The following is a 6,000-nucleotide window of genomic DNA, read 5'->3' on the forward strand; positions in this document are numbered from 1 at the left end:
AGATAGGGAAGAAAACAAATACTCTGCTTGCAATTAACCTTTAGTCTACAAGATGCCACTTAGAAAAAGTTTTCAAATTAATTTGGATTAGATTGGGTATAGAAGGTTCTTGACTTGTTATTGGACAGCGTTTAAGAAAAGGTATTTGATATTGTTTTGATTGCTTTCCTAGCACCCCTGCCTCACACCATCTTGTTGCACTTTATGTATTTTAATTGATTAAAGAAATATATGTATTTAAGATCTATCAAGTGTTTAAAATGATTCAGGCATGATTGTCAGCATTTAGTCAAACATGCAACAGTAACTGATGTAGGTACTATACTCTCCTCATTTTACAGGTCAGACAATTGAGACAGAAAAAATAAGTAACTTGATCAAAGTGCAATTGACTAGTTGGGTACAAGAGATAGCACAGAAACCAAAGGAATATGGCTTCCTCCCTAATCCAGTAATTTTGTAAATGCAATCTTGTTAATGAGATATTCTACACATGAAAACACACACAGACACAATCTCTGAGGTTCTCACTATATCTTTTAAGAAAACCTATTACAATCTGTTCTAGCATTAACTCCCAGCTCCTAATGGTTGGAATTGACAGACTTTATTTTCTTGGGCTCCAAAATCACTGCAGATGATAACTGCAGCCATGAAATTAAAAGATGCTTGCTCCATGGGAGAACAAATATGACAAACCTAGACAGCATATTAAAAAGCAGAGACATTACTTTAGCAACAAAGGTCTGTCGAGTCAAAGCTATAGTTTTTCCAGTAGTCATGTATGGATGTGAAAGATGGACCATAAAGAAAGCTGAGCACCAAAGAATTGATGCTTTTGAACCGTCATGTTGGAGAAGACTCTTGAGAATCCCTTGGCCTGTAAGAAGATCAAACCAGTCAATAACAAAGGAATATTCATTGGAAGGACTGATGCCGAAGCTGAAGCTCCAATACTTTGGTCACCTGATATGAAGAACTGACTCATTGGAAAAGACCCCATAGCTGGAAGGACTGAAGGCAGGAGGAGAAGGAGATGACAGAGGATGAGATGGTTGGATGGCATCATCAACTCGATGGACATGAGTCTGAACAAGCTCCAGGAGTTGGTGATGGATAGGGAAGCCTGGCGTGCTGCAGTCCTTGGGGTTGCAAAGAGTCAGACATCACTGAGTGACTGAACTGAATAGTTGGAAAGTTATCCAACTATTAGTTTGTAGCAATTTTGAAACTTTTAAATGTTTCTTTTATCTGGGGGCTGTTAAATGTGTTTGGCTCTGTGAAAACAAGTGTTTGATAAAATGCTTGTGTGAGAAATTGGGTATGTGCTGGCAAGGTTATTGCAGGTTCTTAGCTACAGTTTGTCCCAGGCATTGCAGGGGTAAAGAATCTGCCTGTCAATGCAGAATAAGCAAGAGATACAGGTTCCATCCCTGGGTGAGGAAGAGTCCCTGGAGGAGGAAATGGCAACCAACTCCAGTATTCTTGTCTGGATAATTCCAAGGACAAAAAAGCACCTGGTGGGGTCGCAAAGAGCTGGACACGACTGAGCATACACACAGCTGGAGTTTGTAATCAGCGATTTAGATGAATCCTGGAACCTTATATCTCAGGAGGGATTTAGCTTTGGTTTTAAGACCCTTTTAGCAGCGTCTTTTACGTCTTTGTTTCTCAAACTATAAATCAAGGGATTCAGCACTGGGATGATGATGGTGTAGAACACTGAGATGATTTCTCTAGTGTTGGGAGAATACAGGTAGCTGGGTCGTGAGTAAATGAAGAGCAGAGTTCCCTGGTAGATGGCCACGGATGTCAGGTGAGAAGCACAGGTAGAGAAGGTCTTCTTCCTCCCGCTGGAAGAACGGATCTTTAAGACTGAGAGGAGAATGTGAAAGTAGGAGATGATGATGATGATGAAGCAGATAATTTCCACTGAGCTGCTGTATGTGGAGAGAAGCCACTCATTAAGTGACGTGTCTGTGCACAATAACTTAAGCAAGGGAAGGAGACCACAGAAAAAATGACTAATGACATTTCTATCACGGTATTTCAGAATAAATGCAAAGGATGTGTGCACCAGGGAACTCATATTACCTCCAAAGTATGATAAGACGATATGCAGATGCCCCAAGACATCACAGCCGTGTACAGTAAAGGGTTACAGATGGCGACATAGCGGTCATACGCCATGGCAGCCAAGATAAAGGATTCAGTATCTGCAAAAGTACAGAAGAAATAGAACTGCAGGGCACAGCTGTGATAGGAAATTGACTTGTTCTGAGAGAGGAAGTTGACAAGCATTTTGGTAACAATGACTGAAGAATAGCAAAGGTCTACAAAGGATAGGTTACTAAGGAAAAAATACATGGGGGTTTGAAGGTGCGGATCAACCCTGATTAACATCATCAAGCCAGTGTTCCCCATTAAAATCATAGAGTACAGAGTCAGAAACAGGATAAACAGGACAATCTGCAGTTCAGGATGAGTTGGAAACCCTAACAGAATAAACTCAGTCACCAAGGTATAGGTTCCATCTAAAAAGACCATATTCTGTGCTGTTTTCTTCTTATGCGAATTCTAACATCCTACGATGCTATGTTGATAGAAAGAGAAAGAGAATAGATATAATTATAAGGTTATTTTATTGTTTCAAGAAAAAAAACAAGCAATCAAGTCAAGAGTCCCAGACCAAATCTCCTTCCAAATATAAATTCTGAGAAACATATTTCAGAATTTAGTAGCTTTATCTCATGGTTGATAGTTTTATTTTATTTGTTTGATTATAAGCTAGTTCTTCCACTGGACAGACATATGCAGATAACATCTCATATTTCTTACTTTTTTTAATTATCAAGTATAGACCTATAGCTAGTACAGAGGATTAAATGAATAATGAAGTAATAAATGAAATGATGATAAGAGGAAAAATATATCTGTTATTAAAAGTATGCTAACTTGAGTACGTCTTGTAATGATAATTCTAGAACAATGTACTCTTTCTGTCCAGTATTTAATAGATAGTAGTGTGTTGCACTCTTGACTGTAATTAGAGTGATGCAATGAGATATACTTCAGCTATTAAAAAAATAATAAAAGCAAAAATGGTATTAGTGAAATGAAAGCAAATGTCAGTAAACATCAGCTGAGAGCATGTTTTAGTCAGGGATGAGTTTAAGGCAATTCCTTAAATCCTGTCAAGATACTAAGTCAAGGAGATTAAAGTGATTAACTGCTTTTCTCTTTGGCATTCTTTATCATTCTTGGCTTCTAGTAAGCACAGCATAAATATTAGATGACTGAGTAAAGTGGGCAAAAAATTAGTATTAAGTTAACTTCTCATCTTTAAAAATCACTCTATATAGCCTCCTCACTAATTATATATGTGAGCAAACAAAAATAGCTGTGTTTAATTTTTATCCTAATATAATTCAGGATAATTGAGTCTAAGAATTTTGTCAATTTCTATTTCTGTAATCTCAGAGATTTTCTGGAAGCAAGGAGAATTTGAACATGACTTTGAAATATAAGGCTTTTTTATTGTACCCTTGAAAGATGACTTGGAAATCTATAAAACAAGCAAGTGAAACCTCCAATGAGCTTTGTTACTAGAGCCACAGTTGGCTAGAACAAATGGTTGGGGTCATCCTCTCACTTATATAAAAGTATTGAGACAGCTACAGGGCTAAGAACTTCATTGTTGTAATATCATGTAATCACTAAAAGTATGCTATACCATAGGCACAGAAAAGTCTAAGCGAATTAGAAGGGTTAGGATGCTGTCTTATGTTATTACCTCAAAGAGTGTGAATGAGATGCAGTACCTTGTTAAAATAGTAGTTAATTTATTCTTATTTTGCCTGTTTTCAAGGTAATCAGAGTGTTCAGAAATGATAAGACCTAAATTTAGAGTTAATAAGCATTTGGTTAGAATCTCATATTAGCCACCTGGACTGTATGACCTTGCACAATTATGTGTGTGTGTGTGTAATATATATATATATAGAGAGAGAATCTGCTATACTTAATACATATACTATATGTATATTATTACATATAACATTACATGTATATTTAAAATTTTACTATAATAATGACAACAGTTTTCACATAGTTTCTCTGCCAGGTGAAATTAGGAAAACTATCTATCTATACTTTTTCGCTGTCTCACTTTAGATAGACTGGCACATAATAGGTAAAGAGTGAAGATTACTTCACTGCTCTCTACTCAGCAGTAAAGAATCCATTTGCCAAAGCAGGAGATGTGGATTCAATCCCTGATCTGGGAAGACCTTCTAGAGAAGGAAATGGGAACCCACTCCAGTATCCTTGCCTGGAGAATCTCATGGACAGAGAGGCCTGATGGGCTACAGTCCGTGGGGTCACAAAGAGTCGGACACGGCTTAACGACTAAACAACAACAGAAACGACCCCACTGCTCTCGCTTATCCCTAGCTAATAATTAGAACTATGTCACCAGATTTTTTAAATAATAGTTATCATTTATATAATGATTGTGATGTGAAATGCAATATTCTAAACACTACATATAGTTTATTTACTTGTCACACAAAAGTACACTCACAAAGTTTCATGCAGTTGCTGTCACTGTCGTCTTTCTCTTACAGTTGAGGAAGCTAAAGCACCGAGAGCTGGAGAGCTAAGACGTGATGAAAATAGGATTGGAGCCCAGGCTCCTGCCTCCAAAACTTTAAGACAGATTGGCTGTGTAAGCTAGATTCTCATTATTGATTCTCTTTGTTGCATGGGGACATTGAAGCTTAATGTTCCTAGTCACTCCGTAAGTAGTTGACAGGTATAATTCAAATTCAGATATGTGTGAAGTCAAAGTTCATGAGGACAACCATGAAGGTGGTTAGAGAATTAACAGTCTCTGTGAGACAGGCTGTGGTGCAGACTTGCTGAAGGCAGCGCAGAATGACTCAGTTATTTCCTGAAAACACAGTCCATTACTCTTGGGGACTCACAGCGAGCATCCCTTCCAATAGACTAAGAAGGGTTTCCCTGGTGGCTCAGCCCTTAAAGAATCTGCCTACAATGCAGGAGACCTGGGTTTGATCCCTGGTCAGGAAGATTCCCTGGTGAAAGAAATGGCAACCCATTCTAGTATTCTTACCTGGGAAATCCAATGGACAGAGGAGCCGGGCGGGGCCACAGTCCATGAAGAGTTGAACACGACTTAGTAACTAAATCACCTCTACCACCACCACCACCATCCATGTAGAGAAATGTGAGTGAGAAGAGAAACACGAGGGGAAAAGTCAGAGATGAGAGTGAATCTTGGATTCTTGCTTTCAATGGGAATAACCAAAAAGATTCAATCAAACTGAAGTGATTTGCTAAATTTTTCATAAATGTATAGCAAAACAATGTTAGAATAGAAAATAAATTAATTGAAACTATCATGTTTCAGTTGGCTACATGACAGCCAATCATGTTTCAGTTTATTTCTGTTAACAAAAAAAAAATTATTTAAACAAGGTAAGTGTCTCGGATCCCTGTAGAAGCTATAGAAGAATGACACAGGTAAATTTATTCATGGGTGATATGCTAATACATATGATTTTATAACTATTTTGACACATGTCAGAGGTCTCAGATCCATAAAATTCTATTTTTGCATCAATAAAGCCAATCTGGTAAACACAGAAGCTACTTACCAAAGGAGGAGACATTTTCCTATTACCTAGATGAATAATTTCACCAGTAGAACCAAGGACTTTTGTATACATTCTCAAGTCATTAGGGACCTAATAACCAAAGATTCCAAACATGTTCATTTCCAAGAGATTCCTAGGGATATAATTAGTAGGTTATTGTGAATTATTATTTTGAAACAGCTTCATAATTATAATAGCAATTCCGTTAGTGTTAGTTTGAAGAGGCAATTTTTACTCTCAGTAATATTGTGGTTGTTTTTTTCTGACACTTGAAATCCCACTAGAGTCCTACACTCTAATACTGTAGAGGTTCTTTTAAATA

The 6,000-nt window shown here is 37.4% G+C and overlaps 1 pseudogene; it reads right to left on the minus strand.

Moving 5' to 3' along the window:
- Nucleotides 1-1,609: 1,609 nt before the first annotated feature.
- Nucleotides 1,610-2,547, minus strand: LOC113878962 (annotated as a pseudogene).
- Nucleotides 2,548-6,000: the final 3,453 nt, after the last annotated feature.

This window comes from Bos indicus x Bos taurus, chromosome 20 (genome assembly GCF_003369695.1).
Source record: "Bos indicus x Bos taurus breed Angus x Brahman F1 hybrid chromosome 20, Bos_hybrid_MaternalHap_v2.0, whole genome shotgun sequence".
Classification (NCBI taxonomy): domain Eukaryota; kingdom Metazoa; phylum Chordata; class Mammalia; order Artiodactyla; family Bovidae; genus Bos; species Bos indicus x Bos taurus.